This window comes from Triturus cristatus, chromosome 8, assembly GCF_964204655.1.
Source record: "Triturus cristatus chromosome 8, aTriCri1.1, whole genome shotgun sequence".
Lineage (NCBI taxonomy): Eukaryota > Metazoa > Chordata > Amphibia > Caudata > Salamandridae > Triturus > Triturus cristatus.
The window spans coordinates 268,354,056-268,378,057 of record NC_140591.1 but is presented as its reverse complement, the minus strand read 5'-3'; the positions used below and the strand labels follow the sequence as shown (position 1 = coordinate 268,378,057).

Below are 24,002 nucleotides of genomic sequence, written 5' to 3'. Positions count from 1 at the left end.
TGACTGGGGGTGAGTGCTTGCAATGTTCAACACTCCGTCCATCATTTCCTTTGGTTGTTGCTTTGTTCGCCATAAGTTGGCAGGGTATGCTCAGACGTGAGTTCCTTGCTCACTTTGCCACTGGATTCAAGCAAGCCTGGCTGAAGACGGCTAAGATGCCAGAAACCGGTCCTAGGAAGCTTGTTTCCGGTCCAGGGAAGACATGGCTTGGCAGTTCGGGCTGGACTGTTCCCATGAGGCACAGGGTCAGACTGATTTGCATATGGCCATGTCTGAACTGGGGTGGCAGAGTGGTCTAAAGAACGGTGGTGGATTAAACCCAGATCAGTTGACTGGGGGTGAGTGCTTGCAATGTTCAACACTCCGTCCATCATTTCCTTTGGTTGTTGCTTTGTTCGCCATAAGTTGGCAGGGTATGCTCAGACGTGAGTCCCTTGCTCACTTTGCCACTGGATTCAAGCAAGCCTGGCTGAAGACGGCTGAAATGCCAGAAACCGGTCCTAGGAAGCTTGTTTCCGGTCCAGGGAAGACATGGCTTGGCAGTTCGGGCTGGACTGTTCCATGAGGCACAGGGTCAGACTGATTTGCATATGGCCATGTCTGAACTGGGGTGGCAGAGTGGGCTAAAGAATGGTGGTGGATTAAACCCAGATCAGTTGACTGGGGGTGAGTGCTTGCAATGTTCAACACTCCGTCCATCATTTCCATTGGTTGTTGCATCCTAATTTTTGGTCACACCATTGGGCAACATAACTGTGCTCTCAGTCAAGCACTACATAACATCAAAGAATCAGGGTTAACGCTAAGGCGTGAGAAATGTGAGTTCAGGGATGAGCTGTACAACCTCCACAGGCTACAACGTTTGAAATAAAGTTCACTTACTTACCTACATCACTCTATTTGGGATGCGCCTGGAACCGCCAAGACATACCCCCAGATTTTAACAGGCTTCCCTGTGGAGGTGGGCAAGGGGAACTCAGAAGGTCAAAGCTGCTCTCGGTAGTTAGAAGGAAATTTGCCAAAATCAGCCTTCCCATATCAGTAACTGTACCCCTGCAATGCCAAGCAGCACAGACCAGGACAGGAGTGAGGAGTTTTGGAGATAACTCCCAATCAGGCAATGTACATGCAGGTATCAATGGCGCTGACCTGTAATAATATTCAAGCCAGCACTAGTGGGCCGTGGATGAGTTCATGAAATGGAGGGGGGTCACATTGGCCCACCCAGTTTACCATATGCACATGCACTCTTCTGTCCAGCTTATGAGGGTGCAGCATGGACGCACAGCGCCCGTACGCTTGGCTGCCACCAGAGCTTGTCAGGTCGCTGCCGGTAGGCCTCAGCAGGACTCCCTCCTCAGCAGCCAGCACGTCCACAGCCTGTCAGAAGATTGCAGTGGACTCCTGAGTGTTTAGTAGAGAAGGCACTGTGAAATAACTGCAGCATCCCACAATGAACGGCAGAACAGCTGCTTTTGAAAAATGTGGCTGGAGGAGCTCACTGCTTAAGCGGCCATCTTCCTTCCTGGCTTACTAGCTCCCGCAGCAGCATTTATCTTTAAAATATTCTCTTTTGTCAGCTCATTTAAAGCTCTCTTGTGAATTTGTCTGGCAGAATTGTAATGTCTGCATCAAAAAGTTCTAATCCGCCCTTTTTTTAGGTCTTGCTACAGAGAGCTTCAACTGTCCATGGTAAATGTTAGTAATACCTTAGAAACAAGCATCAGCCAGGCTAATATGTCTGGGTATTTTTAGAGAATGAGGTGGCGAGAGATGGACAACTTTGTGTGAGCTGCCTAAGCAGTCCCTTAAAGCAAATCTCACAATGAAAGAGCATGGTTGGTCTCAAGAACATGGAGGCTCTGAGTAGGGCCCATTTGGTTAGCAGACTGTCTTAGCTGATTTAAACTGTACCATCAAATATGTGTTTTAGGAAAAGGAGTCAGGAGCTGAAGTTTGTGGTGTAAGTGCTGTACTTAAAATGCATGCAGAAGAAAATATTGCGTAGTAGGTACTTTTGGCAAAGGGCCCATGCTATCAATCGATGTTTAAGAAAGCCTCTGTGTGCAAGTCTTCACTTTGTGCAGTATTAATAGTGTTGTCAAAGCTTATTGGTCTTGCTTGCGTTTTCAGTTACAAGCCATACCTTTTGACTTTGGCAATATTTGGTTATAACAACGAGGCCTTTTGGCTTAGCCCATACGTTTCAGTAGTTTTGTGCAGCTTTTGCTATTGTAGTTTAATTATTATGGGTTTATTTGTTTGCCGTTGAGCAGTGAAGGATGATTCCTTTGAGAGAGAACTGGTGTGTGCAGTGCAAGCTGGCTTGTTCATTTAAATGTGCAATGCTAACTTAAAGGTCTTTTTGTAATTTTTTTTCTAGAGCTCACCTTTCCCCCGACTGAATACAATGGATCATTTTCTACAAATAACATTTTGTTTATTTGTCCAATACATGTGTACATCCTGTCCTGCAAAAAGTACAGTTGATGGACAGAATGCAGAACAATGTCATACGTTCACCCCAGTACAGAGATCTGGGTCTAAATCCATCGTTTTTTTGCTCACCATGCCACTCCAGTTTGAACCCAGACATATGCAAATCAGTCTTGACCCTGTGCCCAATGGGAACAGTCCAGCCCGAACTGCCAGGCCAGGTCCGCCCTGGACTAGAACCAAGCATCCTAGAATCGGTTTTGGGGTTTCACCCCTCATCAGCCAGGATAGCATCACTCCAGTGGCATGAAGAGCACAAGACCCATGTCTCGGTCAATGCATTGTCCAGCATTCCGTCCATCAATTGTTTCTTTTGCATATGTCACCTTAAGTAAGAAGGGTATGCTCTGATGTGGGTCCCGTGCTCACTACACCACTGGATGCAAGCTAGCCTAGCTAAAAAAAACTGGTCCCAGGATGTTTGTTTCCAGACCAGGGAGGACCTGGCTTGGCAGTTTGGGCTGGACTGTTCCCACAAGGCACAGGGTAAAGACTGATTTGCATATGGCTAGGTGCAAACTAGGGTGGTGTGGTGAGCAAAACCCAGATGGATGGATTTAACCCAGATGCTTGTGACTGGGCGTGAATGTTTGCATTGTCCAGCATTCCGTCCATCAATTGTTTCTTTTGCATGTGTACACCCTGACATTCCTGAATGTTTCTTCAACGTTCACAGTGAAATATTCCTGAGGGAACAGAATTTCGGTTATTGCTATAAGAACATTATTTTGTATCTGTTTTTACTGATACCAGGTCTGTGTGGACTTTAAATATCTAGTTTCTCATGACCAGCATGGGAAACCATTTCACTGTTTCAAGTGCCCTAGGTGACATTTTGAAAATATGTACTTGTGATAGTCTATTGATAGTGGTGTGATCCAATGCCACTGGAAATTGCTAGAGACTTTATTAAAGAAGAAATTCCAAAGGAGGGGCAACGCCACAGATTTTTGCTTCTTGACGAATGCCATATTTTCCTTTTTTTCCAGGTGAGAGGATGCTATGCTGACCAATTTTTTATTAACTTTCCTCTCACCATTGGACTGCCTGGCTGATGCTACAGTTGGTAGCTGATGGACTGAATCTTCTTTGCCAAACCATTTCTATTTCCATTTTTCATTTTCTTTATTTCTTTGTTTATACTAATTGACTCACCCTTGATAGACTTTAAATTAGAACCCTTTCCTCATCTTCATAGGACTTGAGCTGTTAGGCAATGAGCGATCCATCTGCTGTAACGGTGGTAGGACTCTGTAACTCTGTAGCTGATTCTGATTATAACCATCTGAGAAAACCTTCTTAAATGGTTGTCACTGTTATACAAGCTGTGATATTTTTAATTGAACTTTCCAAGAAATTACTCGTGGCAATGAATTTTGAATCTTTAATACAATAACCAAATGTATCAATTATCTGTCTGAGTCTATTATTGAGTCCTGTTGGTTCTTCCATTTAAACTGTGCTGATATTAATGATTTCAATGTGTTGTAGGGAGAGTCAGGGAGCTCTGACAGAACTTTTTGTCTGCATAATCCTAACTCGACTTAACTTCTTTAGGAGGTTGGGTCTTCTAGTTGCTATCCGTTATTTCCACGGCCTGGTTTAAAGAGTGGTGTACCTAAATTTTATCTCAAATTTGTGAGTTGGCTGTCAATTAATGGTCCTCATTGGACACCTAACGTAGTGTATGGTTACCCTAAATTCCACCCCTTCTATCAGCGGAGAAACATTCATCAGAAGATCATTGCCTCTGTGGTAAATGGGAGTGATGTAGTTTGTCTAATCATAAAGGGCACAGTACGTTTAGAGTAGTAAATGAAAGTAAGCGCATAATAAATATTTTTACCATACTTACGCTGTATCACTTTCAACCTTTTGTTGTGTTTTCTGTGCCGTGAGGCGGAAGGTACTTGTCTTTAATGCAGATTTTACTTTTTGCTTTCATTTCTTTTTGGTGGCTGCTCTCAGCCTGTCACATTACTCACCCACTGAGTAGGTTACACTGACATGTAGTAGTCTCATTAGTCAAGAGCCAGAAGGAGGCACACAGGGCAATTACCTGCCATGAATTGTTGGTTGTACATTCACTTGTCACCATTAGAGAGTAGGAGGTAAGGTGAAGAAAAAATAAAACTGTGTTATTATGTCTATACTGAACATCCTTCCAGTGAATTTTGATTTAATTTGACATGCACTTGAGCTGAGCAACTTTTCGTCAACATCGGAAGCCCTGTGTTCTTGTGTACAAAAATATCTCCTATGTTCTTCCCAGTGATCAGAATGTATTCTGGGTTTTCATGTTGAGTTCAGACCATGCTACAGAAAGCTATGGTAGAGTGTGCAACTGTCAAAGCAGAGACAGGTGATAAGCTCTGCTTTCTGTACTGACAGTACATTGTAAAAGAAATCTGGCAACCTGGACTACATCATTCACACCTCTTGGGAGGTTGATTGGATGTGGAAAAGTTCTGTAATAGGATTTTTAGTCAGACAAACCAGGCATTACTCCATTCGAGGCACAAATGACCCTAAGCAAATGCATGAACTCTTTCTTTTTAGTGTTCCAGCAGAGGAACTTAGCTGGCGCATTAGAATTTACTGAAGGAGCCAAGGCGCTCTACTTGCAGTAAGGAGTTGTGTGGGAAGTGCAAAATATTTGGCAAACTACCTGCTTTGCTGGGTGTGCCCCACTTGTACTCCAGCACCATTTACATCACATTGCGAATTGTGATAACAAGTAGATAAGGTGACTGTCTCAATCTTTATGTGAGCGAACACACATTTATTGGCAATGCTTATATATTAGCTTCTTGGAAGATACTTTCTATGCCTGCGTCCTGCACAGAGGATCCGGACCTGAGGACACCAACACACGTAGATGAGGAAGAAGATTCTTCCTTCCAACCACCAAAAATCTCTTGAGTCAGATGTGCATCAGCTCTGGGCAGACTGACCAGGACCATAACCCGACAAAGCCAAAACACAAACTCTAACCCAACACCTAGATCCCCTTAAGACTCTTCCTCACAAACAGGTCCTCACTCTCTCTGCTACATGTAGGCCCAAGTGAAGAGTCAATCATTTTTATTCTCTTTTGCACCATCTAAACTCTGGTGGCCACATTTGCCCTTCAATTTCATCACAACTCTGCTCTTCGTTTCTTCACTCTGATCACCCTCCGCGCTGCTCACCTCCTGAGTCCTGCAGAACCGCTTCTAGCACCCGAAAATTTCCTCTGGTTCACCCACACAGCAGAATAATTTAAAGTAGTGCTTCAAGAGCCTAACCTAACCTGTGCTTTAAACGGGGGAAAAATAGTGCAGGTACTCATTTAAATGTGGCGAGTGGGCGGGGCTTAGGAGAAGTCATGCCGATACTTCTTGACTTCTATACTACTTGCAGTACATACCAAAACACATAAGAAATGTCTTTCAATAAACAAAGAAGGTTAATTTACTCAGTACACAACGAAAGCCAAACGTGGTGATATTTTAACATTTCCTTGTTTTTTTATATTTGCAACATCAATACTGTTCATTGCTGTTGCTTAGCACATTACTATATATTCTCGAGGGACACGGAAACAAGCAGACGTGCACACACAAGCATTCCACACATTTCCTTTAATATACCTTCCATGAGTGTCTCTATTCTCTCCCCCTTTCTTTCGTATTTCTCTCACACAAAAACAATCACAGGCAAGCAGACAAGCTTAAGCAGACTCTTGCACAAAAGAATCAGGTGGGATTAAAGCCATTTGAACGTGGTTACCTCTCACGGCTTTCTGAATAGTGCTGTCACTGGGCTGCCTCAATTTCTGTGTTTGTAACACAGCATGATGAACACCCCGATGGTATGCAGATGAGCCCAAGGTGAATAGTTCAGCGGGGGCTCATCTCAAGTCTACAGAAGTGCCTTGGCTGTCAGTCAGGCCACCAGCACCAGCGTTTAATGAGTACCGGTACTCTCCTCAGCAGTAGAGAAGTGCCAGTACTCAGAGAGATAAAACTAAGAAGTGCCGGTACTCAGTACCTGTGAGTACCGGCCCATTTAAAGCACTGAGCCTAACAAAATAGTAAAATATTGCATTTATTTTTTACAATATTCGCATGGCGTTATCTATCTCACAAACGGAGATGCAATTATAGTCTGGAAAAATTGAATGCTCTGAATGGCTTACAGCTTGGATGCTCTTCTCCCATGCATCATGAAAATGGTCTATTATGATTTGGTGTGGTAGTAAGTTGGCGAATGTCTATGCAATGCACCTGTTCCCATAATTCAGCTGGGACTGAGGGGACAGATGGGCCCACATGCATTTCAAAGTCTGCTATAATTAAAACTTTCTCTGAGCTGGCTAAGCAGCTTGAAAGATGTTTCAAGAACAGCTTCTCAAAGAAAATGTACTGAAGAGTGGCAAGAAATACATACCTATATGCAAAGTATGCTGGAAACATTGTTGATCATAGGCAGACTTTGTATGGTAATGCCTTCTAAGACACTGTGGCTCATCACTACCAGCCTTGCACTCTTTGGGGAATATTATCTAGAACGACGTTAAAATTATCGACGCTTTAGCGGCAGGAAACTGCCGCTAAAGCGGTGATAATGGGCTTGATAATATGCCCTGGAGAATTCCAATAGACGCCCATGTTCTGGTGTGAACCTGGGCTTCTATTGGATTTCTCTGCGGCATATTATCAAGCCCATTGTCGCCGCTTTAGCAGCAGTTTCCTGCTGCTAAAGTGGCGATAATTTTAATTTTTTTTTTTTTTTTTTTTTTTGTTGAAAAACCTTTATTGACGTTTCAATCATTTACACATATGGGCCTACAACCCCCCGGGGCCGGCCGCTAAGTAATCAGAACAATAAAAGCAAATGTAAACACAGGCGGCACCTCGGAGAGCAAAATCTTCAATCCAATATAGTCCGGCCAATGAGCCGCGCAGATAGGACACCAGGAGAAAAAGGGTTTTTCATTTTATGATAAGACAAAACAGTAGGATCAGGTGCCAAACAATTTCCCAACAGCGATAAGGGGCAAGGATAAGAGACGTAAGCAATAAGCAGCAATATATTGAGTCAATGGCGCAGACACAGGAAAGTCCGGATGGGGAAGAATATCAAAAACAGTTGCGCCTGCAGACCCCAATATCTAACGCCCAGCGAACACCCCGGAAACTGTGGCACACATGAAGAGGCAACGATTCACAATAAGGGAACTGTACCGCGCTGATCCCAGAAAAAGGAAAACAAGAAGAAACAGAGAAGAAAAAGGAGGCCATGGAAAAAGAGATAAAGACTAAAGAGTCCCCTCCCCCAACCCCCCACCCTGCACCTCTGCGAATGAGTATGGCCCCACCCCCCAGCAGTGTGCCTGTCGCCCTGGAACTAGACCCGAAATATAGAAGAAACAGGGAAAAAGGAGTAAGAAAGAACCCCACCAGACGGGGGGGCAGAGAGAGTATAATAAACTGGAGGAGGGCCTTCAAAACATACCCCCGGCTTCTCCCTCCCGCACGGTGAAGTCTCCCCACAGCAAACAATAAGCAGCACCAAGTCGATCATATCAAAAAAGGGGGGGAATGGGGAACATTATGCACCAACTATGCGAATAACCATGAGAGCACGCAACCATGAGTCCGCCCGTCTACTAGGTGACCACCCCCGAGGGATCAGCCTCAGCCTTGACCACTCTTTACGATTCTGCCCATGCCTGCCCCTCGACCCAGCACCATGTCCGATGTTCCAAGGTACAGGAGTGTCCAAAAACAACCGGGAAGCGACGCACACAGGTGGGGTGGAAGTCTCTGAGTACCAGCACAGACCGCATCATGGAGGGGCGTCTTTTCCAGTGCCGCCCCAGGATCTGCACTGCACCCAAGGTCCAGACAGGCTGAATCAGCCGAAGGAGACACACGTTGCTGGAATTGTCCCTGGGTCGCCGGAGATCGTGCACGGGACAAGACCACCATCTTCCACTCAGGTCCAATACCTCCGGAGCAGATCAAGCCCACAGTTAGCCGACCACACGGTAGCATACTGTCCGGAGTGTCCTGCTGTGCACTAATCGCAGGGGGGGCCGCAACATCTTCCTCCTGTGTGCAGTGTGGGGAGCCACTGTGTACCTGTGGACCAGCATGCCGCCACTGTCCCAACGCTGATGCCACCCCATCTAGCTTCCTCCCCAGGACCCCGGCGCCATGAGCCAAGGAGAAATGAAGGGCACCAAGGGCCTCCAGGAGGTCACCGTACCCCAGAGCAGCTCTCTCCGATCGCTCTGCCACACTCCCAAAAGTCACACACCCCCAATCCTGCTGCGACCCAGTGGACAGGATGGTAGGCTGCATAGCAACAAAATGGCCGCTGGGAAGGCCCGACTCGTATTGGGGCCAGGACCCCGGGACAGGCGCCTCGAGGTCCACGTCGCTGAAGACAGGGATCCTGGGGCAGGCACAAATTCAGCCGTTGCGCGGTCACGGGCAACAGTCGTCTCCGCCACGGACCAGCTCCCGCGAAAAGCCGGGAGCAGCCCGCAAGGATCAGGGCGAGCTAGGGACGGCGTCCGGGCAGCTCACCGTCAAAGGCAGGGGCAAACACCACAGGATCCGAGAATTGCACCCCTGGGCGTGTCCTCGGTCCGCAACGCTCAGCAGGGGGAGCGACTACAGCAAAATGCAGGCCGAGGGCAGCACCACTCCGGCGGACCGACTCCACCCAATCACCACAGGCCGCTGTTGTTAAACTGCCACCCGGCCAAGGCATCCACTCGAGGTCCCGGCTCCGGGGCCGCACGGGCCGCAAAGTTCAACCGCTGATTTCTCCGGCGGTACGGCAGCCAGAAACCTCGGAGTCACACGATCGGTTGCCACTTTCGTTTACAAACACGATCTCATAGCGCAGAATAAGGATCTCTTGCAGGATATCCGTGCGGGATGCGGAGGTTCACGGAGCCGGGAATCTACGCTGCCGTCCCGGTCGCCATCTTGGCTCCTCCCCAAGTGGCGATAATTTTAACGCTGTTCTTGATAACATGCCCCTTAGGGTTTACTCTCTGAAATATTTGCAGTTTGTAATTATATGTCACTTGATGACTGCAAATGCTATTTGAAGATTACAATAGCCTTCATCCAGTCAAAACAACACAAGCAATGTCCTATCCTACAGTTCACTAAACAACTTATAACCCTGATTGGGCAAGGTAGGCGCCGTTTCCAATAACTAAGGGGTAGATATTGTTAAGTGTGAGGAGGATTATTCTGCACCTACCAGAAGGATCCAACTCAAAAGCCACAAAGCTGTCAGTGGTAACCTAGAAGTAGCAGGGATGATGATGTTTCTTTTCTCTTCTAGTTTACAACACACTGCAAACCATTTGTTGGTGTAGTAACACATATTTACCGTATTTAATGTACCTGAAACTCCCAGGTTAACATGCAAAGCAAAGTTGGAATTAAATGTTGCTGAAGATGAATATGGAAGGAGTGGCCTTCTAAACCTCTGAAGATGGTCACACAGGTGACGCAGAGCAGACGCAGGTAGTACAGCGCTTGAGGTTCGCTGGGAGCTATCCTCAAAGTAATAGTGCACGATACAGAAAAATCCAGAGAATATATGTGGATAAAGGGCCTATCTACCAAAGAAAATCCAAATAGTGGCAAATGGGTACAACTGGAAGTTGCTACGGTGACTGGAAAGGATATCAACAAAAAGGGCATTTTTTTTTATTTTAGTTGTTTTGTAAAGCACTGACTTGCTGTTGATGGACTGCATTTCATAGCACTGATGATACTGTACGCTGCAGATTTTGATGACTATTCGTACCCTTTCAAAGATGAGATACAGTGACCGAAGATGTAGAAACTTGAAATAATAAAAAGTGGAATTTCAGGCTCAATTTTTGGATCAATCTACAAACAGAGGGTTCCTGTCCTTGAGAGTAGGGTAGGGTTGCCCAGAATAACTTGTAGATTGATAGTGTCCATGGAGGCTGCCTTTTAGAAGCTTTCAGTTTTTCCTGTAAGTTATCAGACTGGGTTGGTTTTTCAGATTTGGAATCACAAAGGGATCTAGGCTGAGCCTCCCAGGCATGAATGCATTTCCAACTGTGGATCCTTAGGTCGAATCTGCTGAATAATAGGACTTGCAGTGGTGTGTAGTTCAGGAACAGTAAATGAGTGTGTTTTGCCTTGCATCCCACTTGAACTTTGAAGACAATGTTTTTTAACTTTATTCTCTGCATCACGGAAGAAAATGCTGTTATTAAATGAAGGGTGTGATAGGAGATTATTTTTAATTTAAAACATATTCTAGCTGCTTGGTTATGCAGTCTCTGGAGTTTCTGTATCTCTTTCTTGGTGATTCAGGGTTAGCAACTTTGCTGTAGTGTATTCTCAATATTACCATATAATTAGTGGCATATTGGCGGGAGTTCTGGGAAGCAGCGGATGCTACCAGACGGGGGTGGTGGAGCAGGCGGAGGTGTAGGGGAAGAGGAGGGAAATTAAATTAAAAAACAGACTTACCTTCTTTTATGCCTGAACGGCCGCTGCCTCACCTCTGTCCTCCATCCTTGTTCTCTTCCTCTTCCTGTTCTGGCTGGCAGCAGGAAGCACCCGGGCAGACAGGCTCCCCTGAGCCAATCACAACACTGCAATGCAGCATTGTGAGTGGTCTGAGCACTGTGGATCGGCGCTCAGGCTGCAACAGGAAGCCTGTGCATGTTCCTGACCATGCTGTATAATGCAGCCTGGTAGGAACATGCAAAGTGCGCATGAACTGTTTGGTCAGTCCAAGAGGGCCGGCCAAATGGTTCATGCGCACATAGGGAGTGCACAGCACTCCTCCCCTGCTCTGTCCAGCCCTGCCCCACCCCGCCACTGACTGCAATTGGGAAAATAAAATGATAATAATATGTTTTATCATTTTATTTTTTCTTTTCAGCAGTGGGGCGACGCTGCTTCGCCTCATCTGAGGAGCCACCACTGGGTCTGGGCCTCTGCAGATCTAGTGCCCTATTGGATGGGCTCAGAGGACATTTTAAAACTATTTGGGGCTGCTAGGATCCCATGGTTTGGGTTCATCAAATGCTGTTTGATTGAGCTTGGGGATATACTGGGGGCATGTGGATGGCGTGATCATCAGGAATGGGCGGGTGGGCTCTCTCACAACAGCCTATCTTGAGTTCAAAGATGTCTACTCTTTGGAAGAGTATATGGATGAGATTGAGCCCCTTCTAGCTAAACCACTGTATACAAAATTCCAGATTGGTGTCTTGCCACTCTGTACAGTGACAGACAAATGCCAACATACCTATACAGAAGTAGACAGGACTTGCCCCTTTTGATGTTTTATTTTTATGTGGTTGTATGGCAGCCTTGCCGAATAAAGAATATTACCATGGCTCTGGCCATTTCAATAGAGTGAAGGCTTTTAATCAGTGCACGTACCCTTCTAGGAAACAGATTTTGATTACCACTGAAGTATGATCACCCAAAGAAATATCCTGCGCAAAACCACATTCTGAAATTTTGTTTACTGCTTTATTAAGGTACATTCTGTCCCTGAGTGCCCCTGAACAGTCCATGGAGAGGCTTTAATCCAAGCTCCTAATCTCAGGATGTCAGGTTTTGATCCACTCAGAGATACCTCTCCTTCATCTATTGAAAGACATATTTCATGTGGTTTGTGAACATGTGTCTGTGTTCCTAATGGCTGCTTATTTCTATATTGATTTGGATATCATCAGTGTAAATTTGGAATTGGAGCTGGTATTGCGAGACTAGCTGGTTCTCTCGCCTCTTCTATATCTTTAATCAGGGACCTGAGACCAATCCATGCGAGACCAATCATGTGATGGTTTTCACTATCAATGACCAGAAATGAGCTTGGATATGTTAGCATCAATTTAACAAAAATGCAAGTGTTGCAGGATCCATTAGATGTCAACTGTAGGCAGCCTTGAGGCTGAATCACTAAAGATTGTTCGGCCATGTGTACTACAGATTAATTCGACCTTAACTGTATACTCATGGGCGACTCCCAACTTGCTCTGTGCCTCTGGACTTTTTTTCTAAATTTGGTCATCGGGGAAGAGGATAACTTGGGCCAAGCGATAGGGGGTGACTTGGGTGAGAGTTCAGTTTATTTCAGTATACTGATGTAGAGGGAGAACTGCTTTGGTATCTGTAGCTTTGGTACACAATGTTCATGAGTGTGGCTCTGAAAATTGAGTTTTTCATAGTTCATTGTTGTTTTGAAGCAAATGTGCTATGTTGGTGTATCAATGTCCATAGATGTTTTAAGGCATGGGCAAAGTGGGCTCTAGCCCAGGGCCCCGCCTTACAGGGGCCCCCTGATAGAGCCAGCTTGGTTCTGCAGAAGGTCTAGTCCTGATGATCTTAAATAATTCTTAAACAGATTTTTTTAAATACCGTTATTACCTTAATTTATTTTTAATGGGTTTTTGCAGAGAAATGTTGTGTTTGTTTCATACAAAATCCATTAAAAAAGTTAAAATCAAACCAGCACCTGACATGACAAAAGGGAGGGTGTCGCAGAGATTATTTGCAGTAATATTAGTGAACTGCTGCTGTGTTACAATATTAAAAACACACATCACTATCCCTGAATATTAGATGGAAACACATTTATAATTGGGCCTAGTGTGCCTGTCAATTGTCAGTGACCAGGCCGAAGAGGGTACAAAAGAGCTGAAACTGGATCTTAAATTCAAAGCTGTTCTTAACAGGGGTCCCCAAAATACGTTTGACCCAAGGCTCCCAAAATCTTTAAGATGTCCTTGCCAATGTCAACATTTTGTGTTGAGTGAAGGGTGTGATCTTTGTTAAAATATTCTAAGGGATGTGTTTGTGTCCTTAATTCATAGAGAGTGACATTGTATTGTCTTTTTTGACATGGCTCTTCGTATGCACTCCCCACAGACTCTGTCACGCCGCAGATGTTGAATGTCAGGTCACACTGGGTCCAGATCATCTTTGCGATAGATGGATGTCTACGGCACACATTTTATATTTATTTAAAGATCCCAGTAGTGTACATTGCTTTAGTGTGATAAAGATACGGAAAATACATGAAACTTGATTCAAAGTGAGTGAATTATGCACATGGAAATTGGGATTGACAGTACCAGGCTTGAGGGAGTTCACAGACATTTAAGAAACCCACTCTTATCTGAGCACCTCTTACACCCAAATTACTCTCACTAGACTACAATCAAACGCCCCATTTCTTTTAGGATGTGTGCATTGCACTGTACCCCTACACACGTCAAAAAAGGCAAATACTAGTATAATAACAAAATAGTCAAAATTCCGACTATTTCCCATTGTTAGGCATTGTAATTAATGCACTGTCCCTAAAAAAACATGAAAACAGGGGCCTAAATAACAACAGTACAGCAGGTGCAGTGGCACCAGGTTCCAGGCGTGTAAGTGACATTATGGCCAATGCCACCGTTGGTAAGCCCCTGTCTAAAAAGTGCACATACGTAGGCGTAACTTATCCCTATAATATTTTACAAGTCTACCACTATGTCTTTGAGATCCCTCTCGAGCAGTGGTCAGCAAGCCGTGCCTGGTGATAAACAACGCAATTTCATATCAACAATGCGCAGCCGTAAATCTTCTAATTTATGCACGTACCATTAATCCTGGAAGAGCACTGCTCGGAAATATCTGGGTGATAATCTGCTTCTTCTTGGAGAGCTTAATGCAAAGCCCTGGCTGAGCTAAATCACTGTCTTTGCAGTAACTCTGTCAATTAGGAATGCATTAATTCCTCATTTTGACAATTGTGACTTAATTAACCTTGTAAATCCATACTGACTAGATAATACGGTGGCCGAAGGTTGCCACAAAAAGGCACTGTGCAGTGCTCTCACAGTTCTTTTGCGATCCAGTGTCTGCTAACAGTGGCATAACGCAAAATGATGCCGCACCGCATAAGGTGTCGAGGGCCCCCTAATTGCCCTGTATCTCACATATGTTCATAAGACTTACGGGCATATTTACAAGCCACTGGAGCATCACTTCTTGGAGGCTGCGTGGTGCAGTGTGCTGGCCCATAGTCACAAGGCCACACAAACCCTCTGCATGGCTTTTCATGGCCTTGTAAATAGGGTCCCCTTTCACTCTTTGCTCTGCATGAAAGGGGTGTTGCATTGGTGTTTCTGTGAGCATCCCCACGCAACACCAATGGATTCTTATGCATTCCCAGATTTACAATGCTTCGTAAACCTGGGACTTCGCCAGATTCGAATGCCTCCCCAGGGGAGGTGTAAAAGTGGCTCAACGAAGAGGAGAAATACCTTTATTTTACCTTGTTTTTTCTTCTTTCTATGTGTGCTGCACAATGAGGCACACATAAGAGGCAAAGGCTCTCAATGATTGATTTTGTGCAGTATGGTGTTCCATCCTGCACAAAAACAATTATCTCTCCAACGCAGGCACCCTTGCACCTGGTGCAAAGGTGCCTGTGTTGATGCTATGCAGTCTATTGTGCGCCAGCACAGAGGAAAGCACAAGGATGTGCCGTATTGTAAATATAACGCATCCCTGCACTTTCCTAATGATGCAGCTCTACGCAGCAAGATGGCTAGCAGCACCGCACTACGCCATCATCTTGAAAATATGCCCTTAAGGGGCATATTTACATGGAGCTCTTGTAAATATGTCCCTAAGGGGCATATTTACAAGGAGCTTGCATAGCCACTGCGTAATTTTTTTGTCACAGTGGTGGCACTTTTTTAGCTCCATAATTACATGGTGACGGATCTAGGCGGATGCCTCACTTTTCGTTGGCCTGCATCAGTTTTGACCTTTGTAGGAATCAGTTGCGTCTCGTTATTTTTAATATATGCATGGTAGGCGTACCCACCTAAAAACCCCTGTAAGACTGACGCATTGGTATTTATGGCATTTTGAAAAAGTGACGCATCTCTGGGAAACAGGCCGCTGAGCTAAAGATGTGTCAAAATTCCTACGCCTCTAAAAAATGGGCGTAGAAATGAAGCATTAGCTGTGGTATAGGTTTCTTACCAGCTGAAGTGACTTGAAACAATGTAATCTGCAATCAAGTCACATCCCTTCAAGAGGTAAGTGCACACATAAGGTAGGTAACTCAATAAATATCACATCACACACCATCACAGACTTACATGCACTCACATTGTACTTTTACACAATATGTGATAAATTTGTAGGCATAGTGGTACACATAAGTAAGCTATATTGCTGTAGTTGCGTCAGTCTTATAACCAACTACAGCAATGCGCCAATTTTGGTCTGTATGCCTTGCGACATCCTACCTATGAACACATCCGTGGTATCCTATGCCATGGAGTCCCGTATTGTAAATAAGGCACATCCATGGCGATGTAAGGTTTTTTGACGCAGGCACAAGAAATTTTAACTCATTGCTGCCTTGGTTCAGCAATGCATCATTTCTTGTAAATGAGGCGGATTTACAAATATTTTTCCAACAATGCAGACACCATGGGTGCCTGCGTTGGCACAATGCTTTCAAAGCAGCGCCAGCACAGTGGGAAAGGACAGGAATGCGCCATATATCATAAATACTACACATTCCTGTCGTTTTCTTTTGATGATGGGCAGTGCAGCAAAGTGACTTACTCTGCTGCCCTGTGTCATAAACTTGGAAATGAGGCCCTCATGCCCAGGTGGTTAGGGGCATATTTACGAGGGCCTTGTGTCATGCCTGCCCCACTCAATGTGATACATGCACAAGGCAAAAATCCAAGTCACATTTATGAAGCCGCTCAAAGAGGCTTTGTATGGCTTTGAATGGCTTCATAAATATGGAGTAATGCAAAGCATTGCAAATCGCTATACTGCATTACTCTGTGCAAGTGAGGCATTCAAAAGGCGTTGTAGTGCGTGTTCTCACGCATATCCCATGGTTTTTGATGCATTCCTAGATTTGCAAAACCTGGGAATGCGCCAAAAAGCTAACCCTTCCCAGGTGAGGCGTGACAATGTGATTTATGTCTATTTCTCCTCGGTTATTCCTTTTTCTATGGCTGTTGTGTTTTGCAGCACCCATAGAATGAGAAAAACGCCTCTATGTATTATTGCACAAAAACAATCCTGCCTGCAACACAGACACCCTGCCGAAACGGAGCCAGCACAGGAGAATGGACAAGAATGCACCATATTGGATAAATACAGTGAATTCCTACCCTTTCCCTGTGACGCATGGGCAGCACAGGAAGGTAGGTTGCTGCACTGCCCTGCGCCACCATCCCCATAAATATGCCCCTGAGTCTTTGGCAAACAGGTGCAGCACACATGGCCCAAATCTATGTCGAGTCTCCCATCAAATGCATGTTGTGCAGTCTTAAATAGGTAAAAAGCTGGCAACTGTCCCTTTGAAATCCTTCTAGCCTGGGAACCTTCTAGCCCCTTTCTATACCTTTCACACATCAACTGTTTATGTAGACGTGTTCACACATTGCACAATGCATACCTTCTCACTCTTTCCTGAATGCTGCATGGGCTGATTCCTAAGACCCTCTGTAGCCAAAATTGCATGATTAGTGTATGAAGATGCACATGTGTGTTCCTGATCTATACATTTTCAACATTAGATACAAATCTGAATTACATCATAGTGGCATGATATTACGCTTGAGTAAATAGCTTTGTAAGTTCAATTGTTTTAAATGAATTCTAAACATATGAAAACTTTACAATATAGTTTAAGCAGAGACAACGACAGTGTGCTCTGCTCTTGAGATGTTGGATGTGTTGTTAGTGGAGCGAGGGATACTCTTCTGTTTGAAGCAGGTAGAGGGTGAAGACAATTTTGAAAGTGCTCGAGGACTATTTGTTGTTTGTCTCTGCCAGTAGGCCCTTGGCCAGTGTAAGCACCACTTACACTGCGATACAGTGTCTGCTCACAGTGGCATAATGCAAAATGATGCCAATTCTAGAGAAATACCTCAGGCACCCACCGCAGGTCTGCTAGACCTTTATTGCTTATCTTTCCACTCTTTTTCTGCTTTCTGCGTGTATCACTTTCCACTTTTAGTGTTGGTCTTTCTCTTCTCAGCCTCGTTTTTCTGCTTTCTGCATGGATTCCACCATGCACATTTTCAGTTCACACTCCTCAGCTTCCTCAGCCTCAGTTTTCCCTACTCTGCTCTTGTGTTTCACCCAGCTCTTGACTTTCCTTCACCTTGGTTTTTGTGCCTGCGTTCCACCTGTCAGGCTCCCATAGTCCCTCTCCCCCCCTACTGGGGTTTTCCCACCCCTCCCGCCATTTCCCCCCGCTCCTTACCTGCTTCCCACGTCATCTTCTACTTGTCCAGTGTCTTCTTTCTCGCCCACCACCCCGTGCTCCTCCCCCTCCCAGAACCTACTTAATGGTGACGGCTGTGCAACTGTGCAGTGGGCATGCCAGAGGTGCACTGAATGTGTGTCAAAGGCCAGTTAGTCTGTGCCCATCCATGCCTGGATCATGCTTTGGGCCACCACCCCTGGTCGAATCACTCACCACCACTAATCAGCAGTGAGCTTTCTCATCCTCGACCCAGGGCACCAATCCACCCATTGCTGCTGCACGGCACATCTCAGAATGGGAGGACCTTTCCTGTACTTTCACTGCCTCTACCTGCAGGAGCATTCCCTCATGCACACCCCATACTCTTACTGCAACATCGCCCTCTCACAACCTCAACTCACCAAACACCACACCAGACCCCCAGCATACACTCCCATGCATGTTCTTAAACACCAGCTTTCTCAAAAACAGACACAATTGAAATTTGGAACCTCCTCAGCACCAGCACACCAGACCTCCTCTTCCTGATAGAAACCTGGATGAATCCCATTTCATCTCCTGACATCGCTGTGGGCACCCCAGCAGGATACAAGATTGCACTTTAAGGCTGCCTTCGCAAACCTAGAGGGGGAAACGTCATCATATACAAAGATACCCTCAAATTTACAACCACCTCGGACCTGAACAGACCCATTAAGGAACACAGGCACTTCAGCCTACAAATCAATGGCAGATACACCCTAAAGGGCACCGTGGCATACAGACTACCCCAAAAACGAAGCAACTTCAACAACCTTATCTTAGACTCCATCGCTCCCCTCATCATTCATTCCAAGTACTTCCTACTTCTCAGTGATTTCAATTTCCACCTGGAAAACCCCTCTGACCACTGTTCTACAGACCTCCTAGAGAACCTAAACAGCATAGAACTTTCCCAGCTCATTGCGGACCCCACACACAGTGCAGGACACACTCTAGATGCCATCTTTGCCTCCAGCAACAGCATCAACTACCACTCTGCTTCACCTCTCACATGGGCTAACATGGGCTGACTATGCCATTATCCACTTCAAAATCTCCACACCACAAACCGAAGCTTCCATCAGCATCAACCTACAGAGCTGGACTGGAACAGAATGATGGAAACGGACCTTTGCAGCACACTCAAAACCGACCAACCAACAGACAACCTAGTCAAGGACATAACCAACTTCAACCGGTGGATCTCAAACTGTGCAGATGCTCTTGCACCCATCAAAACTCACAAACTCTGCAGAACCAACAAACAGGCCTCCTGGTACACAGACGAGCTTCAGGACTCCAAAAGATACTGCAAACAGCTGGAAAGGAAATGGAAAGCTGGCCATGACACCATCACCAGATAAACCTACAAGGTCGCACTCAGGCACCACCACTATCTTCTGAGAGATATCAAGAGAAGATCCTTCACAGAACGGATTGAAGCTAGTTCCAACAAGGGCAAGAAATGTTCACTATCATTAAGGAGTTCACTACCCTAGAAGCCTCAGTCAACTCCATCAATCCCTCCAAGGAAATCTACAACAACCTCTCCAACTTCTTCCACTGTAGAATTGAAAAGATCTACAATAACTTAGAAAAACAACCTGACCCCAAGGACATCACCAGCAACCTACCCACAGTCCACTCGGGAACCTACCTAACAAACTGGAGGACACTCACTGAGAAAAGCACCTCTTCAATCATTACAAACGTGCACTCTGGGGCCTCCACTAACCCCTGTTCACATCATATCTACAACTGAGGAGGACTGTTGATCAACAGATTCCGCACACACATCATTAACTCCTCTATCATTTCCGTAACCTTCTGTGAAGACTGGAAACATGCTGCAGTCATGGCCCTCCTCATAAAACCCTCGGCATACCACAGCGAGCTGAGAAACATCTGCCCCATCTTCTTTCTACCATACCCAACAAAAGTGATAGCAAAGGCAATCAATCTACAACTCACCAACCAACTAGAACCCCATAATCTTCTGGAACGCACCCAATCCAACTTTTGCAGCAACCACAGCACAGAGACAGCACACATCCACGCCACAGACGAGTCCTGCTTCCTTTTGGTCCGAGGAGAAACTGCTGCTCTCATACTTCTAGACCCCTCCACTGCATTCAACACCATGGCACATTCCAGCGTCATCAAAAGACTACATGCTAAAGGCACCTAAGGTCCAACCCTCGAAGGGATATCCTCCTTCCTCACAGGGAGACAAATCACAGTTAGTCAGACTCCCACCCTACACATCAGAACCCAAGGACTTGATCTGCAGAGTCCCTCAAGGATCATCTCTCAGCCCTACCCTGTTCAACATTTACATGACACCATTCATTGACGTCATCAGAGCTCACAGCCTCTTCATCATTGCCTATGCCAATGACACCCAGCTCATCCTCTCAATGTCCTACAAGTCCTCCATGACCAGATCCAACTTCACTGAATTCATGATCTGCGTAGCGGAATGGATGAAAACCAACTGCCTGATACTCAACTTGGACAAGATAGAAGTGTTGAGTTTTGGGAACAAGAGCTACCCCTGGGACTCCATCTGCTGGCCATCAAAGCTCAGCCCAACACCTATACCCTCTAAACACACAAGAAACCTGGGAATCATTTTGAAGGACAAACTCAAAATGGCCTCACAAGTAGACAAACTCATCTCCTCCTGCTTCTACATACTACGCATCCTCAGAAAAATCTTTAAATGGATCTCCAAGAGCACCAGGCGTAAAGTCACTCAAGCCCTAGTTCTAGCAGACTAGACTACAGCAATGCACTCTATGCCAGGATCACCAACCACTATCTTCACTGACTTCAGACCATCCAGAATTCCCCAGCGTGATCCATCGCTGCTGCGTGTGCCCCCTGCCTGACTGCCTCGCTGCCGCCTCGTGACCACGCCCCCTGCCTTCGAGCGACGTGGTCCGTGCCTGCCTGTCCTGCCCCTGCTGTGTTTGCTGTTTTGCCTGCTTAAATTGTTTAATCTCATCTTTTTGTTCCTGTAATAGTTGTAAACTTGTTTTTCCTTCCTGTTTGGACGTTTCGTTGCCCTTCGTCCTCCCTCCCCGATTTCCGCCACCGCCGCTAACCCCGCCCCTTTTTTCCTTCTGTTCCCTCCCCGCTCCCGCCTCCCAGCTGCTCCGCCCCCCCCGCGCACTTGGCCATATATGGCGACCGTGCGACGCAGGTGAGTGTGACCTAGTTCTAGGACACCCCCGCGCCGCACGGCCACCAGCTGCTGCGTGTGCCCCCTGCCTGACTGCCTCGCTGCCGCCTCGTGACCACGCCCCCTGCCTTCGAGCGGCGTGGTCCATGCCTGCCTGTCCTGCCACTGCTGTGTTTGCTGTTTTGCCTGCTTAAATTGTTTAATCTCATCTTTTTGTTCCTGTAATAGTTGTAAACTTGTTTTCCCTTCCTGTTTGGACGTTTCGTTGCCCTTCGTCCTCCCTCCCCGATTCCCGCCACCGCCGCTAACCCTGCCCCTTTTTTCCTTCTGTTCCCTCCCCGCTCCCGCCTCCCAGCTGCTCCGCCCCCCCGCGCACTTCGCCATATATGGCGACGTGCGAACGCGCAGCGGTCACGCGCAGCGGGCGCGCCGATTGTGCGCCGAAGGCGCGCCAAAGGCAAGCCCGTCTGCGCCCGTCCGCGCCTGGACCGCGCCCAGTGCCAGGACCCCTGGCCCACGAGGACCCCGGCCAACCCGCTTGACGTACACCGCTGCCACCCTCAGCGCACTCAACACTGGTCGACTCCCAGGATGCTACCAAGCCACCCCACGACGCACCCACGGACCCTTCAGCTGCCACGCCTGCAAGTTCACCTGCATCCAGACCTGCCTCGCCAAGCCGAAGCCGAACACCAGCAGCAACCACCTCAAGTGCATCCTGCTCAACACACGCTCCGTCCACAGACACGCCATCGAACTCTGGAACCTCCTCGACACCACAGCCCCTGACGTGGCCTTTCTCACGGAGACCTGGATGAACGCCTCTTCAGCGCCATCCCAGAGGGATACAAGATCACCCGAAGGGACCGCACTGCCAACCAGATGGGAGGAGGCATCGCCATCATCCACAGGAACACCATCCGTATCACGACCAACACCGACAACACCCTTACCACCGCCGAACACCTGCATTTCCAGATCCACACAGACCCGAAGACCACCCTCAGAGGCACCCTGATCTACCGACCTCCAGGACCACGCACTCAATTCAGCGAGGACATCGCCGACTTCGTCAGCCCGCAGGCCCTCCCCTCCGCTGACTACATCCTCCTGGGGGACCTCAACTTCCACCTGGAGAACAACAACGACCGCAACACCAGCACCCTGCTCGACAACCTCGCCAATCTTGGACTCAAGCAGCTGGTGTCCACCCCCACCCACCTCGCCGGACACACACTCGACGCAGTCTTCTCATCCAGCACAGACATCGCCTTCAGCCACGCCACAGAGCTTCAATGGACGGACCACAGCTGTGTCCACTTCACCTTCAGAAGAACGACGACCCACCACCACCAGCAACAGGTGGCCCGCAGAAGCTGGAACAAGATCACAGCCGACCAGCTCGCCACCTCCCTGAGCCAGCACCCTCCTGCCAGCCCAGCGAACCCCAGCCAGGCCGCCGACAACCTCACGAAGTGGATCAGCAACTGCGCGGACAAACTCGCCCCGCTGAGGACCCCGCCCAGCAGACCCGGCAGCAAGAAAGCCCCATGGTTCACCGACGAACTCAAGAGCTCCAAGAAGAACTGCCGAGCCCTCGAGAAAGTCTGGAGAAGGGAACCAACACCGGACAACATGACCACCTTCAAACTGGCCACCCGGAAGCACCACCAGCTGATCCGCGCCGCCAAGAAAACCGCATTCAAGGACCGGCTAGACAACAACGCACACAACTGCAAGGAACTCTTCAACATCGTGAAAGAGCTATCCAACCCCAGCGCAGGAAACAACGACATCACCCCATCGCAAGACCTCTGCAACTCCCTCGCCTCATACTTCCACAACAAGATCGCAGACATACACAACAGCTTCAGCACCCAACCAACGCACACCACAACCGAACCACCGCCCCCCACCACCACCCTCTGCACCTGGACTCCGATCAGCACCGAAGACACCATCCACATGATGAACTCCGTCCACTCCGGATCTCCGACCGACCCTTGCCCTCACCACGTCTTCAACAAGGCCGACGCTGTCATCGCACCCCACCTGCGGGATATTATCAACACCTCCTTCGACACCGCCACCTTCCCTGAGAGCTGGAAGCACGCCGAACTCAGCGCTCTACTCAAGAAACCTACAGCGGACCCCACCGAACTCAAGAACTACCGCCCCATCTCGCTCCTCCCGTTTCCAGCCAAAGTCATCGAGAAGACCGTCAACAAGCAGCTGGCCGCCTTCCTTGAGACGAATGGATCCCTCGACCCCTCACAGTCTGGCTTCCGAGCCAACCACAGCACCGAGACCGCCCTCATCGCTGCCACCGACGACATCCGAGCCCTGATGGACAACGGAGACACAGCGGCCCTCATCCTCCTAGACCTCTCCGCGGCATTCGACACTGTCTGCCACCGCACCCTAGTACAGCGCCTCAGCTATGTCGGAATCCAGGAGAAGGCACTGGAATGGATCATCTCCTTCCTCGACGGAAGAACACAGAGAGTCCGCCTACCACCGTACAAGTCAAAAGCCTCCGAAGTCATCTGCGGCGTCCCTCAAGGTTCCTCCCTGAGCCCCACCCTCTTCAACGTCTACATGAGCCCCCTCGCGGCCATCGCACGCAAACACAACCTCAACATAATCTCCTACGCCGACGACACCCAGCTGATCCTCTCCCTGACCAACGACCCCGCCGCCGCCAGAGCCAATTTGCACGAAGGGATGAAAGATGTAGCCGAGTGGATGACGACCAGCTGCCTGAAGCTGAACTCAGACAAGACGGAGGTCCTCATCCTGGGCTCCTCGCCCTCCGCCTGGGACGACTCCTGGTGGCCTCCCGCCCTGGGCTCCGCACCCAAACCAACAGACCACGCGCGCAACCTGGGCTTCATCCTGGACTCCTCCCTCTCCATGACCAGGCAAGTCAACGCCGTATCCTCGGCGTGCTTCAACATCCTACGCATGCTACGGAAGATCT

At 47.6% G+C, this 24,002-nt stretch overlaps 1 protein-coding gene across 1 annotated transcript in view; it reads left to right on the top strand.

The window, feature by feature from the left end:
• Positions 1-24,002, top strand: part of GUCY1A2 (guanylate cyclase 1 soluble subunit alpha 2) — a 1,089,165-nt gene that overhangs the window by 118,502 nt on the left and 946,661 nt on the right. The window lies entirely within an intron of this gene.